General features: G+C 47.1%; 2 long non-coding RNA genes across 3 annotated transcripts in view; both read right to left on the bottom strand.

The window, feature by feature from the left end:
* LOC119373199 (uncharacterized) overlaps positions 1-18,161 on the bottom strand; it is a 61,215-nt gene that overhangs the window by 15,973 nt on the left and 27,081 nt on the right. The gene's annotated exons all lie outside the window — the stretch shown is intronic.
* LOC125760111 (uncharacterized) overlaps positions 12,872-18,161 on the bottom strand; it is a 29,361-nt gene continuing 24,071 nt past the window's right edge. The window contains exon 2 of the long non-coding RNA XR_007417774.1: positions 12,872-12,991. This is a non-coding gene — a long non-coding RNA (uncharacterized LOC125760111). The remainder of the gene's footprint in view (positions 12,992-18,161) is intronic.

Here is an 18,161-nt window from a genome sequence, read left to right as displayed (position 1 = left end):
GGAAGCCGGAGTTTCTCGCTACGGCGTGCCTCATTATCATATTGTGGTTTGACACGTGAAACCCCCGAACTTATTAGCATGTTAAGTTTTTTTTTTTTTTTTTTCATTTAAGTTTTCGTGATCTTCTTACATTAGGTGGCACCACAGACGGCAAACTGCCGAACGCTTTATAGCCACGCTTTTCGCTTACAACGAGGCTTTTAACGCTTATACATAAAAAAAAGCGAGGTAAACAAAAAATTATCAGCGTTCCTCGAACTATTGCACTCACGTCAGGCGTGCTTTACCTTGCTCTATGAAATTAGTCTGCATGACCTTTTTTAATCAATTATTGTATCGTACGGGGTGAAGGCCTCGTCAGGAGACATACGAGTCTCCTTTTGCCTTGCCTCGTGGACATATTTCATGTGATGTAACTATGTCCGAAAATAAACTGAAACTGAATACTACACACCTCATCTAATTCGTATGTTTGCAGCTCCAGTATTGTTTTATTGTGAAAAATCACAAATGACTATCATATAGGTGTCCCCCTTGCCTTTCAGCCCGTTGACATATGCTTCCGTAGATCCGCCCCTGGCCATAGATGTGACAGAATTTACGTTGTACGGACTTGAAAGTCACGCTCTTCTGTTTAGACTAAATTTAAGCAGCAACGAAATTAAACGACATCACCGTGCATGGCTGCATCACTGCACAGAAAAAGCGACGACCAAGCGTCTCACCGCGCCGATGCCTCTGGATGTGTCGGTGATTTGCGACACTCTGCAAATGAACTTCAATACCATGTTTTGCCGGTCTTGTTGGTACGACGACATATCACCGTAAACAGCGCGATAACGGAGCAGAGCTCCAGAGTCGTGTGTACTCCCACACCACTCGCACATTGATAGTATCGAGTAGCACGAACGCCGATGCAGTGGACTTGGTCGAAGCACCTCCCCTTCAGAAAAAGCTTCTTAAACGGTGCCTTATCAGTCTGCGTGAATGATGAGAGATTAGCGGCGAGACGGTTGCTATTTGATTTCCCGCGGAGGAAACAGACAGACTATCAAATTGCTCAGCACAGCGCTGCCAAGGTTCTGCAGCGATCCGTTTGCGACTATTTCATGACACTGCATTTACGATGCGCATGTACGTCATACACGTTTATCGGGGTTTCTGATAAATTGTTTCAACGAGTGACGGGACTTGCGTTATTGCATACAGCAAGTTATGTATGAACAAATGTCATCTTTTCTTTTTTGAAAGCGTGTGGTCACGTATTCAGCAGTTCTGCGTGCACCAGTGCAAAATATATGAACCAATAAGTGTTCTGTTTTCACTGTCATGAGGGAAGCCCTTCGGCCGTGTGCCGTGAGAGGGGCCACTCGGAAGCCACGCTGTCCGGCGGCGCGTTTTCCCGCCTTTTTCGACGGCCTCTGCTCGTTGTCGGTGCACTCGGGAATGCGCGTTCTCCGGTCGGACCTCGCGGGGCGCCTTTCCCCCCTCTTAACAGTATTTTGGCCGTAAACAGCCAACAGATAGAAAAGAAGGTGAACGCTCTTCGCCCCTGGGCACTCGGGGGCCCGCGCGTCCTTTCTCCGCTTTCTCGGAACGCGCCCTCCCGCCATGTTTGCGCCGCGCGGCTTCTGCTGTTGTGTACTTTCGCCGACTATCTTTCTTTTCTTTCATTATTCTTTCTTTTTCTCCCTTCTACTTTGGCGCGCTTTTTTCAGCCGTTCTCTCTCTCCCGCCGGCAGCACACTCCGTCAGATATATTCAGAAAATTCCTGTTCTTCGTTCGCGCGCGCCGCTCTTGCCAGCGCTAGTTTGTTATCGAATGCCTTGCTGATGGCATATGTTTTCTCATTAGAGTCCCGACCAGCATCGCTATAATTTTAACTCCGTTCTCGCTGCTCAAATTTTAACTGTTCTTACAGCGGCCTTGCGCATTCGTCCTCCGGTCAACGAGCTCTCAGTCGCCGGCGGAAACCCGCACTCGTGTACTACCCGACATGAATCGAGCAGCGTGTGTTCCGTATTTCTGGACCACGACGCCCTCGCCTAGTTGAGCGCGTCGCTTCTCTTGGCCACCCCCTCGCTGCGCGGCTAGACCCGTCTGAAGTTCGCAGAATTGGCGCACCATGGCACGCACACATGCAGGGCGCGGCATCCGCGGTAGAGAAAAGGGGGGGGGGGGGTTCCCTCTCCTCCTCAGTCCCTGTTACTGTGCTCCTTTCGCCAAAAGTGTCCCCGTCCTTTCCCGCCCGCAGGAAGCCATATTTCTTTTTGCTCACTTTATGGCCCTGCTCTCTAGTGTTCCTGGAAACGAAGGGAAGAGAGGCTCTGGAGGGGAGGGACGCGCGTGTGGCATTTTGGGAAGGGAGGGACGCGCGCGCCTGTTTCGATTTCGCGCCGTCCCCGCGCACGCTGCCGGGGGTCCTCTGCAGCCGGTGCCTGTGTGTCCCCACGAGCCCGCTGAGCGGCATCACCACGCGGCGTTTGTTTTCTTTTTCCCGCGCACCACCAGGCACAGCTTGCAGGAAAGTGTGGCCAGCCGGGTCCGAGGAGGGGGGGGGTCGCAGAGACTGTGAGGATGCGTGCCCTTGACCGACGCCGGGCTGGAGCCGCCGACCAGGTGGGGACCACGAACGCTCCGTGCGCGCACCCTGTTTTGCCAGAGCGGCACCGAACATCTTGGCTGTGCATGACCGACACGCGCGTTGGTGAATGTCGTGCGCCGCCGCGCCCTTTGAACGTCGCGGGCTGTCGCGAACAGCATGGCATCAACGCTATCTGCATTGCTCTTCAGGTGGGGATTCTGCTTGAATGTTGAATATGTGTTGCGATGCATTCCCTTCGAACCGCTCGCGGCATCAATGCTCTATTGCCTGCTGCTGGCGATCGGTGTACATAGGAACGGCACATATGACTGCTTTTGGATTTGGTTTTCAGTTGTACTCAATGTCAATGTGAATTTGGAACGAATTGCCTAGCTGAGAGCTTCAGAATGTAAACTTTCTCTCCTCTCAGATTATTTGGCGCTTCAGCCGCAAAAAAAGTATAGCGAACATGCTTTTCTGTTAAGAAAAAAAACAACTAAAGTAACAGACGCTGACATGTAGGCGTGCCTATAATGCATTGTTGGATGCGTTGCCAAAGTGAGGACCAGACAGGATTGGTCTCTCGTGTGTTTTATGATTTTCACGCTATACATGACCGATCGCGCGATCTACTTGCTTGCCAGACCCTTCGGCATGAGCGAGCTTATGGCGCTAACGCTAACATTGTACTCTGAGTGTATCTTATATAACATTGTTAAAGCCGCCGACATTTAAGCGAAATTGCAAACCGCGTTATGTACAATGAAGCGGTTTGTGAGGCTGGGTACATTTCATTTCTTGATCAACATCCCTCAAAACTGTTCGTCGTGCAGCTCTAATATCCCTGCTAGAGGGGAAAAAAAAATACAGGCGCAGTTTACACAACGCTCATGAAAAGTTCAGAATACTTTCTCCTTCAACCGATGCCATCTGGTCATACCTCCAACATGCACCGTTTTGTGCGCCGTCTTGAGTACCTTTTTTTTTTTTTTTTCCTCACTCTCACACAGCACCTGCATCGCTTATGTGCGTGTCATTAAAATCCAGAAGGCCCGTCATCCCTTTGTCAAACACACACCGATCACGCTACTGTGCCCCATGCAAATATATGAGCCGATATATATGTTCTCGCCAATGCATGTAATACGATTTGTGAGCAAAAGTCGATCTCACACTGAGTTCGCGAACGCCGCGACACGCGCGCGCGTACTGGAAAACGTGGTTTGCTGCCTGAAGTAGCTTTTACGTAACGAGAGTTACCTAAGCAATATAATGGCGCTTAGTTACAAAACTCTCGAAATCGCGTACTTTGCAAACTGCATTTGCTCTGACATCACACCTTCTAAAGAACGTTTAAACAACGATTTACCTGCAGGCCGTCAAAGCCACTTATTATCTAGTATGTTCGCCGAAGCTCGATAGGAGTGACCGTGAATTAAATGTCCGATGCATCGAATCCAGGAGGAATACGTACCGCGCACTGGCGCAGAACAGCCAAGGGGATATTTTCTGTTCTTTCTATGCTGACGTATCGTTCGCGATATCCTCCTCTGTCCCGTCACGTGGTGTCCCGTCACGTTATGGTGGCTGTGGCACGGCTCCATCCTCCAAACATCGTGCACGCTTTTCACAGCAGAAAATTTCTTGAAGACTGATCAGGAGCTCGGCCCTTAGCTCGAAGGGGAGCAGGAACGACTTTATTGAATGGTTGCGACGGCAGGTCCGCCTGGGGCCCTCAGCCCCGGGCTCCACTGCGGTGGAGACATGCCTTTTGCGGCCATTTGGGTCTCGCGGTCCTCGCTCGCGAGCAGTGCCTCCCACAGCCGTGCGAAGTCGATGTCCCTCAGAAGAGGTGCATTAATGTTGCGTGATCCGTCCCTACATTCCCACGTTATGTGGGCCGGCCAGCGCGGGCTCTGAGTGTCTGCATATCTTGCATTATGCGATAACACGTCGTGAAATATTCTCATACGGTGCCGTTGCAATGTTGCGCGGTGTTCGTCATACTGGCATTCGTCGTGCTACAAAAAGCGCCGCGTTTCTTTTTATTTTTTAAAATCTATACTGCTTTATTGAAAGTCTCAACATATAATAATAATATCTGGGGTTTAACGTCCCAAAACCACGATATGATTATGAGAGACGCCGTAGTGGAGGGCTCCGAAAATTTCGGGCACCTGGGGTTTTTTCACGTGCACCTAAATCTAAGTACACGGGCCTCAAACATTTTCGCCTCCATCGAAAATGTAGCCGCCGCAGCCGGGATTCGATCCCGCGACCTTCGGGTCAGCAGTCAAGCGCCATAACTACTAGACCACCGTGGCGGGGCGAAAGTCTCATCAAGATCTGCAATCGCGGTTATCTAAGTATGAGGAAGATGGCTTTTCCTTCCCGCTTCTCTATGTAACTTGTGTTTCTTTAAGCGGACACAAAACAACAACTGCAAAAAAGAAACAATGTTATTAAGGAAAAGCGTGGACAGAACCAGGGGCGTAGGCAGAAATTTTTTTCGGGCTGGGCACCTTCATCTGAAGTGGGGGCCGGGCAGGCAGATGTGGTAGAGTGTCATTTTTTGCTCTGTATGCCATGGCAAAAAAAAAAAAAGAAAAAAAATTCGGGGGGGGGGGGCACGATCCCGGTGTGCCACCGCCTGGCTGCACCACTGGACAGTGTGTTCGGCGAGGATGGAGTAAGCAGAGGCGGCAGTCAGTGCAGTTGCACTGTATATACTGTCACTCGCATCCTGTCTCGTGCGGCAGAAGCTCTAGCTGTTCTTCATTATTTGCTGGAAAATAAGCGGACGTGACATCGTCTTCCGCTGTCGCTGACGTGAAATACTGAATGCTTTAGTCAACTGAAATTTAGTGAGGACAGAAAAAAAAAAAGCTGCTAATTCTTGAAGTTTCAAGATGTCGTCCATCGGTGTCCCTAAGCAAGGATACCATCAAAGTCATTTAATGCTTATAAGAAAGACATATTACAGGGCTCGTGGTAGACAGCGAGCCATAAATGTAGCCAGAGGTAAGGGAGAGGTTTACCTCCACCCCCTTCCCATTTGATGTGACGATGAGAACAAGGCACACAATGCGATAATTCCCATGCATAGATATTTCGTGTACTGTCGGCGTCAAAAGTTCAGAGAAATCTATGCCTGAGAAAACCTTCAATTTCGCGGCAATTTGTGACTCCATTAGCTAGAACTGCACAGTACATGGTGTTGGCGTGGTTTACATTAGGCCGGAAATCTAAATTCACGGTTACCTGCCGAAGCAGCGGATATATTCGGCCTTTTCTTGTGGTTCGTGGTCCCTAAACTTTTGACGGTGACTGTAAGTCATTAATGCAGAAAAAAAACAACAACAAATGAGTGGATATCAGTGATCTTCAAGCCGCACGGCCACACAAAAGAAAAGCATACTTAAGTGCAAATAAAATGCGAGTCACATATGATCTGAAGAATCAAAACAGTAATGCACAAGAAAAGATTATGCCAGAAGAATACGCTAATTGTACACAATGTCATGTAATGCATCGAAGGTCTTGCGAGATGTCGTGTGACCTATTTGAACCATATCCTCATATCTGGTTATAGCCTTACCTGGACTGAGGATGAAACGGCCTAATTAAGGGCATACAAGACTCCGCGATCTCGACAGGGTACGGCGTAAGAGTGCACCATTAGCACGACTTTGTTCTGCAATTAAGGGACAGTGTTCAGCTTAAAAGTGACTTTATGTTTGAGCATTGCCGTAACGACGTCGTCACGTTATTGGCACTGAGAACAAAAGTGATTGAAACAGTGCAATTTTGCCGCAAGCTTGATGGCGAATGTCTATAAAGCCACACCGTACACCGTCAGATTTCATTACAGGGGGGTAAGCCTTGCAAACTCAACCGCTACAATTCTGCAATCGCGGCATGCATCACCAACATGTACGGCAAAGTAAATAATTAAATGTTTATTGGCGAATATTAGTTAATTAACTATCAATACGTGTGAGTTCGACGTTTACAGGCGTTCGCCGCAGATCACAGTTATTAGTGTTATATGAAATAGGGACTATTCAGTGGCTTCAACGACGTCATGCATGACTTGGGATTGGTCAGTTGCCTGCTCGTAAATAGATCACGTGCTACGTGACGCCAAAAAGGCAAAAAAAAAAAAAAAAGAGTGTTCCACACTCGCCGCCATGGCTGCGACTGGCGCTGACTGACACTCCTAAGTTTCAATCCACATATATACCCCATAAAGTGGACGGGGAGATGACCGCCGCCGTAGCTCAGTGGTAGAGCATCGGACGCGTTATTCGAAGGTCGCAGGTTCGGTCCCTGCCGGCGGCAGGTTATCTTTTCGTCCACTTTACTTTCTTCACATTTATATTCTAATTACTACAAATAACATCCCCTATACTTTCCTTGGCATTACTGTCTGTTAGTTCTCATTAATATTGTGTCTAACAAAGAAAAACGAGCCCTTAAGAGTAATCTTCTTTCTTTCATTCATAGCGAGGGTCTCGTTCTGGCAGACATGATGCCTTCAGGTAGTATGCGAGGGATTATTGGTCAGTTGCCTGCTCGTAAATAGATCACGTGCTACGTGACGCCAAAAAGGCAAAAAAAAAAAAGAGTGTTCCACACTCGCCGCCATGGCTGCGACTGGCGCTGACTGACACTCCTAAGTTTCAATCCACATATATACCCCATAAAGTGGACGGGGAGATGACCGCCGCCGTAGCTCAGTGGTAGAGCATCGGACGCGTTATTCGAAGGTCGCAGGTTCGGTCCCTGCCGGCGGCAGGTTATCTTTTCGTCCACTTTACTTTCTTCACATTTATATTCTAATTACTACAAATAACATCCCCTATACTTTCCTTGGCATTACTGTCTGTTAGTTCTCATTAATATTGTGTCTAACAAAGAAAAACGAGCCCTTAAGAGTAATCTTCTTTCTTTCATGGGATATAAGATGTACTTCCTGTAGCCCGTAGCAAGAGGCAGGTGAATTTAGTGGGGATACATGTAAACGTAATAAGCATCTGTAACCGTAACTAGTACCTGTAGTACCTGTGGCGTAGCGAGTGGGATGGTTTGGGGACTCAAACTCCCCCCTCCCCCGAAATTTTTACATTTCGCATATGAATACATGCGCGCACATGCAAACACAGGCACAAACATGTATAAAGGGGGGTCAACCCAACCCGCCCGTAAAGAATTTCTGGCTACGACTCTGGTAATCATCGTTAACGGATATAACCATTAATAGCTTGCAAGGCGATTAAAAAATAGTCACAGCGTTGCTAATGCAGTCTAGATTGTGCATTTGCGTTATCTATCAGCTAATGAACGCACATTAGGTGTGGCTGAAAAAGAACAAAATCGTCCTGCGTATAAGCAACGATATCAAACGAAAGAGTTTTTATTTTAAACGTCAGAGGATGACCTACATATATAACAGAATTTTCCCAGTCGTCGTTCGCCAAATCGTGCAGCGCGCATGAAGCCAGCCCACATCATTATGCTTTGCTTAGCGGAATCTTTTTATTATTATTTTTTTTTCCACTGTTGTCGCTGAATCAGAAAATAGCTGCTTGATGTTTTTCTTGTTCCCTCCCTTATATCTCGTCTGCTGCTGTAGTCCAGTATTTACGTGCCGTTAATTTTTCTTCTTGCTTTGGTTTTCGTAGAACTATATACATTTTTTTTTAACGGTCGTCGTTATAAGCGCTATCACGTTGTGTGCTGCCGTTAAATATGAATTAGAATGCGTACAATAATGATGCTCGGCCGTGTTCCGTGCGGTATAGGTGCTTTCGCTCCGTGGCTCGTTTCTCAGAATGTGAAACAAAACGCTGCTTCGCATCTTCTTGCAGCTTAGATCTGAGCTATAGGGTGTGCTGTATTGCTGGTGTGAACGGGAAGCTACCTTCTGGCGGGGATTCGTATGCTTAGACGGCATGTTCTTTCGCGGGGTTCAGGGCTGATAAAATTACACCACCTGCCACAATTTCCAATGCTGCTCACAAGTTATCTAGCTTACTGTAAGCATGTTAGATAACCCACAGAGAGCATATACCTTCATTGGCCATGGACGTCGCTCTTTATTGGGCCTGCGGTTGGTGCATCGAATGAGAGAGAAAAAAAAGGAAGGTATCCCGCGTAATCCATTATCTTCTTTATATCGACTCTTGCGCTGAAAAGCCCGGACTCGACATACGTCAAATATTTTCTCATGATAGAAATCGCAATTTCTTCAGCTTAGATGACAGGTAAGCCTACTTCGACGTGGGTATCTGCAGATGAGGTTACGTGAGAACAGAACGACTTGGTCTCCACAGCTGCCACAGTTTGTCGCTTATTCAAAAGAGGAACGCAGATGATATATATATATATATATATATATATATATATATATATATATATATATATATATATATATATATATATATATATATATATTTATATATATATATATATATTTGTGACGTTCTCTACACAGCGTGCTTCCAGATTATCCACACGTTTTGCATGGAAGCATGATTGTCAGCGATGTTGAAGCGCGGACGTTGGAGCTTAAAATAGTCTTATTCGGGTTCGCGATCATCGAAACAGTCATGCTGCCGCTCATAGTTAATGTGATACATTTTTATTCAGGCGATCCATAACAATAGGAGGAAGGATACGCACGAATACATTGTCAGGTAATTCATTTCCACATATATCAATCTTGTTGTTTATGTTACTCAGACGTCGGGCATAAAAAAAGAAAGAAAAAGAGAGGTAGGGCTCTGAGAATTCTACCGACGATCTTCATGAATGTGAAGCATATAAGACTGACATTTTTTTTTTTTTTACGTGTAGCATGGCCTCAAACTACTGGTCTCTTGGCTTTCCACACATTCGTACCCCCCACACTTGCTTACTGATTAGGTAAATTTCAATGATGACGAAGATAATATTTAATGAAGAGATAGGAGGATAGGTTGGCGTGGTTCATCGATTATTATACATCGATGGCGATGTGACGACTACAGTATTATAACCACGTCATAAATTGATTTTTTTGTGTATGCTCTGTGTGTTGTTGCGATTATTTTTCATAGGTTATCATGTGTTATTTCGCTGCTACAAGGAACTGATCGAAATATATACGTACCTGGTGTTCTTTCTTTAAAACTGAGAAGCAAACAGTTCAGGGAATGCAAAAGCTAAGACGTTGAGGATGCGTCATGATCTGTCATGGTCAGTCCTGGTATATTGTGTCGCTTCGCTGCGGCTGCCACACGCGAACACGGCGAAAAAGAAAGAAGAAAAAAAAAAACGCGCACCGCACTTTTTCTTTTTATTATTGTACATGAACCGACAACGTCACCGCATTTTGTCATATGACGAGACGGCGTCATCAAAATTCGCTCGGTGTAATGACTTCGTGGTAATGTAGGTGACGTCAAGACCACCATTCCGAAACAGACTATTGTCAAATAACCTTCACACTCGCTGAACGTCATCCCTCTTTACCTGCCCGGCGCTCGTGTCTATACAACCTCGCGAACGTGTTTCGCTACTCATGTATTTCATACGAACTTACAGGGCGACAGAATTCAGTAATCCTCAACAGTACTTCTCATCATACCAAACTTGAATTGATTTCCCTTTCGGCAGGGCTACGTCGATTTCACAAAGCTCTAAGTTAGTAAAATTCATTGACAATGTTATTCACAATACGCTTGCGAAAGAAAAAGAAAAGTGCCCCTAATATTTTCCAAAGCATGTTAAATAGTAATTCAAACATAGGAGTATACATCGCTCACTGAAATTAATACCAGAGCACATGCCGTGAACAAACGAACGCTTTCAGGCGCGTTTCAAGTTGTGCGCTCCATGAAACGTGACCAAATGATGCCACGTACCGAAGTATCTGCTCTGCTTTTCAATAGCGAGTTTGGCGCCTTGCTCTCTAATGCCCGGCCACGATGCTATCTTACGAATTTACTGATTTAATAAATGTGTAAGCGTATTGGATCGTCGGCAGCATGTTTATAGCCCCTTCAGTTACGAATTACGTTCGTGACATAAGGCCTCCAATTTTAAACATTTTTTTCAAAATAGGACGGAACCCCAAGAGAAAATATTTTGACACATGTAACGTAAATGTTTTAGAGCGCCAATGCCTGTGTTCCCAATTTCAAAACTAATTGATTGCGGATGTATATCCGTAGTCTACCTCGGATAGGTATATACTGAAGATAGCTAAATATTTGTTATACGAGGCACAAATTATTATACATCAGTGAACAGATTCCGAAAACACAAATTAACCACAGTGATACAGGGCAACTCGTCAAACTTCTCGTGAAACGTGTTAATGCACCTCTCAATTACCCTCGTTTCGCATTGCCCTCTTACCAAGGTATCTTATGCGATTGTTTTTGGTTAGCAAAGGGTTATCTCAACATTCAGGGCTGTATAGTTAGGTTTTTTTTTGTTTGCTGTCATCACTAATTGGAGCATAAAAAAATACGTTGCCTCTCCCTATGCAGACACCGTGAGGGAAAGAGTCGACGATCCTACACGTGTCCAGCCAACATATCGGTCCACCTAACTGTAATGATGACGGAAGTGATCCTATAGAAATCCCCACGGTAACGTCCAGGGACAGTGCGGGGTGATATCCTACTGCTCACGACCATGACCGGAGATAGGAGAAACATTTAAGCATCGCGGGTCAGATGTGACGCCGTACTGTCTGGATGTAATCGAATGTACTTTTCCCCCGCCTTCTCAGCTTAGGGAAATAGTGCGCAGGGAATGTACAGTCGCACCTAGTCGCTGAATAACATCAGGTGCCGAATTCACAAAACGGCTCTTTCGTAAGTGTGTTTTGCCATTGGTTAGCCGAGTTCGCTAATGATATGTCCCACATCGTGATTGACTGAAATCGTCTCTTACGAAAATTTTTAGTGCAAGACGTTTTTGTGAATACGGGTCCAGGACGCCACGGTGATGCAGAAACCTTGGAGAGCAAGCAACCATTACGACCTTTGATTTTTCGCATGAACGAAAAATGGAAATACAAGTGTGCATTTACTGTTGCGTTCCAGATGAACCCTCATGTCGCCAAGAGCATGGAGCAAAGAACCACCTGGACGATTAAGCCGCTTGCTATGCACATCAGGGGCGTAGCCAAGGGGGGGTTGGGGGGGGGGTTCAAACCCCCCCCCCCCCGAAATTTTTCAGTTTTGCTTGCGTATATATACACGCGCACATACAAACGCACGCACGAACATACATAAAGTATGGTTGAACCCCCCCCGAAAATAATTTCTGGCTACGCCCCTGATGCACATAGTAGTGTAATTGTTTTTGCTAGATTCCATTCTTTTCGTAGCGTACAACGACTGGTCGATCCTGGTGGAAACCGAAGCGACGAGCCGTTCGGACCACTGACGAAAAAACAAAACAAAATAACAAAGGGGAACTTAATCATTCCGTTCTCCAGGCTCAGCACTCGCGAAATAAAAACAAGCGTTCAACGATGTATCTGCAAACTCGTTGTCGGCATCGCCAAGCGTTGGGTGCACTTCCTCAGACTTCGAGTTGCTCACTTTTCCTGCTGCCCGCCGCGTTTTCTCGCGTCTCGCATCGTACAGGCTTCTTACTCTGACCTCGTACAGAAGCCTGTACGACGGTGCTCGTTAATCCGAACGCGGGCACGGAATGTCACGTTGTGTGTTGCCGCAATGCCGGCCCCGAACTTTTTAATGCACGCGCAGTGTGGTACTGGAAGACCTTGTGGTCGTGTGCAGCATGTCCACTGTGAGAGTGGTTCTCGAGGGCACCCCGCTGGAGCAGCCATCTTTGCGCCGCCGTCTCTTCTTGGGGGCTGCTCTGGCGGCGGCGGGGGTGGCCGTCGCCCCGCGGATGCCATCTGTCTGTGGCACCCCTCCGGGGGCGACCCCCGCGGCGACCCCTGGCTTCTCTCCGTCACCCCTCACCCCCCTCTTCCAACTCCCACAAACTGCGCGGCCGCTTCCGCGCCTCTTTGGATTGCCAATCGGCTCATCGGCGAGGGCCAGGCGGGACGCGGCGGTCGCTTCCGGCTTCGCTTGACGCGTCCACATCCGGCCACGCCGCTCCACCCGCGCCGCGCGCTTTTGCAGCCCTTCCCCCGTTCAAGTCCTGCCACACATCTCTCGTGCGACATGCTCGCCCTGCGTAGAGTAACGAGTTGCGACATCCTTGCCAGGTTTTCGTACATTCGCGCTGCAGACACCACTATAACGCTCAACGCCGCTTAGCTTTTTTTTATTTCTCTCAAGTGCTCGGGCTTAGACGGGGCATCGGCACTGGCTCTGTTCTTCCTATGGGCAGCCGGCGCCATGGCTCGTCCGAGGAGCGCCACGGAACAACTGTAAAGCAAACGAAAACAGATCACAGGGACATTTTTGGAATCATTTGGAGGTAATGATTCTAACAATTTATTTCCAAGAGTAGTTCTTTTACTGTAATTTAGCGATGAGCGAAATTCGAAGTTTGTCACTTATTTTTAATAGCCAGTGTAGTGTTTTTGGCGAGGCTTACGTAAATGATCAAATTCCACAAGCTGGTATTTCCACATTCCTCAGCCTGTTTAGGGTGCAATCGACGAGTGCAGCCGGAGAAGTATCACTGCACCTTCGGCGCTTGAAAGCGACATCGTCGAACGTCACAAAGTGTCTGGCCTAAGCAGCTGCACGCATACAAGAGCAGAGCACTTAATTCCGTGTAGGATACTGTCAAAACCGATACATTATTACACAATCAACATAAGCAGGTCGAACGAGGTGCTACCGTTATTGCCTTAAATGGATGATTCACGACGTAAGTGGGTGACTCACACAGCGAGAGAGTCGGTGGTGTAACCAGGACTTTTTTTTTTCTTTCTGGGGATGAGGGAATAAAGGGGAAGAGCGTTCCTGCGGGCAATCTACATCTGATACAAACGGCAGTTAATAAGACACCCCTGAACCTCTCCGCCGCAGAAAGTAAACGTATTGGCGCCGTTTCACTTCGTCGGCGATATGGACACAGCTTCGTGAATGACTGGATCGACGACAGGCGCACCGAAAGGAAGGACACACGAGAACTGTTGTCGGTGCCGCCTCTACACCAGGCTCGCCTTGCCGCTCACTGGAGCCCCTCGTCGCGCCACCACGATCGCTTTCCCGGTGCGTGTCGTCTCGCCAGCGGATGACGGCGGCGGCTATGCGGCTCGGTATTTCAGCCGTGTGCGACGACGCGCCTGTCGCGCAACGACCGGCGCGGCCGCTTCCCATGATGGTCGAGCTCGGTCTTCCCGGCGCCATTTCGCCCGCCGTGCGGTTGCTGGAGATCTCGCGTCCATAATTTGTACACAGGCGGCTCGCATTATGTCGCTGACATGTTTGATTGATGTCAAGAGTAGCAGTGTCGACGTGTTACGCTCTTCTTATGAGAGAAAGAGATGTAAAAGTCGCTGCCATGACGCTGGGCAGGGCCACCTGCGGCGTCCTGAAGCACGCGCCATAGCATTTGCGCTCACTCGCTGTTGCATTCCGACACGATGATGCGATTGTGCGTGGAGCTACTATAATGCAGCGCATATTTTTTTTCTTTTGTTACTTGCCCGCCCTCGCTGCGCTTCACTATCGCAGTCTTTTCTGCATATATTTATGCACTCTGACAAACTCGAATAAACTTGACTTTGAGCTAAACATGACGACGATGATGATGAATAGCTACGCGTTGAATTACAAAAAAAAAGAATGATAAAAACACAAAGAGGTAGACAGAGAACGCGTCTGAAAAATACATCTGTATCATTCGATAGCTTCGTAACGTCGAATCCACTAAATCACTGTCACTTCTATCCAAGCATGTGCCGCGAGTCACTCGCTGTGACGAAAGCATACGTGAGCGCACGCTGCTTGATAAAGTGGCTGCGCTCCTGCACCAGCCACAACCACTGATCTCCCACAACTGTTAATGCTAACATATATGCCGTGAATCAGCGTCCATGGCGAAACTTTTGAGCGGTGTTCCAGCTGTTTCGTATTGGTAGAGGCTGATGCGAGGCATTTTTCGCAGAGCACTGCACCCTTCGCTGAATGCCTCTATCAAACCCGACGGCTGCACCTCAACATTGCAACCGACCTAAACCTGACTCGCATATTGCGCGCCTGTCCGAAACTATCGAACCCGTGAATTAACGTATACGTATGCCATGGAGCAGTGAAAGGCAGTGGCGCATCTCTGACCCTGACGTCCTAGTGGCGGCAGTGGTTTGGGCCGAGGAGTCCGCCGGGGACCAAGGGCTTCCGGCCGCCTGAGTCACCACCCTCGCTTATTTACTTGGTTTTCATAAAATGCTTTTATTTCCCTCATTATCTGTGCCGGCTCGTAGCCCGCACAGCTCGTACGGGTTCACCATAGTATTATGTATGCGGCTGGACAGCGCGGTTTGAAAAGCCGTCGCTGCGGGCGGACCGGATGAGTTCGTCCAAACAAGGCTCTTCCGGTTTAATGGGAGCGCGCTTAAGGAAGACGTGTAACCTAATTAATCGCATCAAACTCTTCGGTGCAGTGTCACGTCACAGTTTGATAGTAAGGGCGTTACACAATGCTTGATCGGGGGGAGATATATATATATATATATATATATATATATATATATATATATATATATATATATATATATATATATATATATATATATATTTCTTTTTTCTGCCCTACGGCTCCTATGGTCAAATGTACGATGCTCCACATCAAAAGTCGATGGCTGTGACCACTGGCGTAGCCGCAGGGGTGCGGGTCAACCCCCCCCCCCCCCACACACACACACACACACACTTCAAAAAAAGAAAAAAAAATTCTGGCTACGCTACTGGCTGTGACGCGGTAAGCCGCACCTCAAAGAACCGCTCTCCCTCCGCGTGATCTGCAGCTTCCTTTCGGTTGCGAATAGGGAAACATTTTTGTAGAAGTTCTAAGCTGGTATAATACCCCGAAAACCTAAGGCTATTCTACCAATGTTCCTGTACATAAATTATTACACTCGAGTCGAATACACTTGAGTCATTCGCATACTATATACTCCACCTGCAAACGTGAAGTACAATGCGACTACTAATTTTTTTTAATACTTCGTGAATTCGTAATTATTGTAACCTCTACATTCCATGTGGACAGTCACATACATCACCCGCCACGGTGGTCTAGTGGTTATGGTGCTCGACTGCTGACCCGCAGGTCGCGGGATCGAATCCCGGCCGCGACGGCCGCATTTTCAATGGAGGCGAAAATGCTTGATGCCCGTGTGCTTAGAGGTAAGCGCACGTTACAGAACCCCAGATCGTGGAAATTCCCGGAGCCCTCCACTACGGCGTCTCTCATAATCATGTCGTGGTTTTGGGACGTTAAACCCCAACAATTATTATAGTCACATACATCATCTACGTGAGCGATCGCATTAAGTCATTTCCGTTAGTTATTAACTACGTCGGTGTATTTATACGCCTCTACAGTGGCAGTAACCCCATGCACAGCACCGTAAGCGTGTTATTTTCGTAATCACACACATATTTCAAGGTACAACGCCGAACAAACGTGCACTAAAGCGTTTTCCACGTCATAAAGCAGGCATACAACATTTGCGACGTCTCCGCAAATATAAACGAAAATAACTTTTTGAATATAATTTATATTGTCTGATAGAAAAACGATGGCATCGGCATTTGTTAGTCCTGACAAGTTGACATGGCAAATGCCTGACCTGTCTGACTCACTATATATCCCATTTAGGTGAACAGTGTAGCATTGATGACTGTACAGATGGGTCCACTGTTAAATGGAACAGTTGCGTGCAGGGCATATTTGGATTTCGCTCTCTTGCAAAAACATAGTGCCTTAGATTTGCATAGAACTTGCTGGTGGTTGACAGTTCAGCCTCTTTTTGACAGACTCGCGCAGTGCATGAACAATGCTTCCCTGTCCACGTCCTGTTAGAGGGCTAGCAAAATGAAAGGTGCTCATTGGAGTGTTCCCTTTAACAGTGGACAGTACTGTACAAACCATTGCCTACGACCTTCCTTACTTTTACGTTGACTACGCTCGGTACTGTCTCCAAAGTACTGTGCGACTCTATCCGTCAAGTTCCAGCCAGAACCGTTTGCACTCACATCACATCACAGCAATGGAGCGTGCCTAGTCCACCCCCTCCCCCCCCCCATCCTCCCACCCTCTTTTTTTCTCTCTCTCTGTTTTACATTAAGGTGGAATTTGTAGGCTGCCGTTTGTGATTAGGTACATATGCGCTTCTCTCTCTCTCTCTCTTTCTCTCTCACACACACACACACACACACACACACACACACACACACACACACACACACACACACACACACACACACACACACACACACACACACACACACACACTAATTTGTTTGGTATCTTGATAATTGCCTGTTCTGTTTTCCCTCTCAAGAGTACCTATCGTGATGGAGTGCCGTGTAGGTCAGGATCTCGTGTCTGACAGCCTTCTCTCATTTTTTTTTTCTGCACATCATTTTAGACATGTCAAAATGTCATTTTTATTTCTGTAAGTGGGTGCTTTTAGAAGACTTGTACGCGTTCTAGAAAAAAAAAAGAACGAAACCGGCTATAATTACAATTATTTAAAACTGTTATTGATTACCGTTATCAATAACAGCTTGAGGAGAGTAACTGGGTAATTACTAAAATGCAATCTGAAAACTTGTGTTGCTACCTTTCCGACTTTAGTCCACAAATACAGCAAATAGAATGAGCTGACCTGACTCTTTCATTGTGTCCTCTGCAGCCCTTCACAAGCTTATCTTCGCAAAATGATATTTGTTTTGTTTTTGTCGGTCATCTGCCATTTTATTGCCAAGACACCAGCAACGATACTGAAAACTCGCTCAATATGTCCGCTGCATGAAGAGAACGGCAGTGTCCTAACGTACGAACACCTTGCGCTATAGAGCAATGTGTAAAACGATTGCTTCTGGTGCTCGAAGAAGCGCGAAAAATGGTCCGAGATTGATTCCCTTGCATCAACACCAGATGTGGGCATCGATAGCGAGTCATATAGCAGCGCACCGTCAAATAATCGTGATTCATGAGGTTTTACGCGCCAAAACCCCGATACGATTATGAGCAATGCCGTATAGTGGGTTGCACCAGGTTAATTTCGACCACCTAGGATTCTTTAACATGCGCGTAAACGTAAGTACACGGGTGTTTTTTGCGTTTCTCCCCCATCGGAATGCGGCCGCTGTAGCAGGGAATCGAACCCGGGATCAATGTTACATTAGGTGCTGTACCGTTTCTCTGAGCAATATACGTACACACATTATTTTTTACCGCATTATCCCTCTTCTCGTGGTCCCCCTTTGAAAGGCACCGCCTGTCAAGTGAGACGAAACAGGAGCGATATGCATGATACACTAGACCACGCCAGAGTGACGCAGAACGTGATTTTTTTTCTTCTTCTTCCTTTTTTCCCGTGCGCTAGCTTTCAGCAGCTCCGCGGAGCGT

This window comes from Rhipicephalus sanguineus, chromosome 1 (assembly GCF_013339695.2).
Source record: "Rhipicephalus sanguineus isolate Rsan-2018 chromosome 1, BIME_Rsan_1.4, whole genome shotgun sequence".
Classification (NCBI taxonomy): domain Eukaryota; kingdom Metazoa; phylum Arthropoda; class Arachnida; order Ixodida; family Ixodidae; genus Rhipicephalus; species Rhipicephalus sanguineus.
Note: the sequence above shows the minus strand (reverse complement) of the source record. Positions and strands in the feature narration are given on the sequence as shown.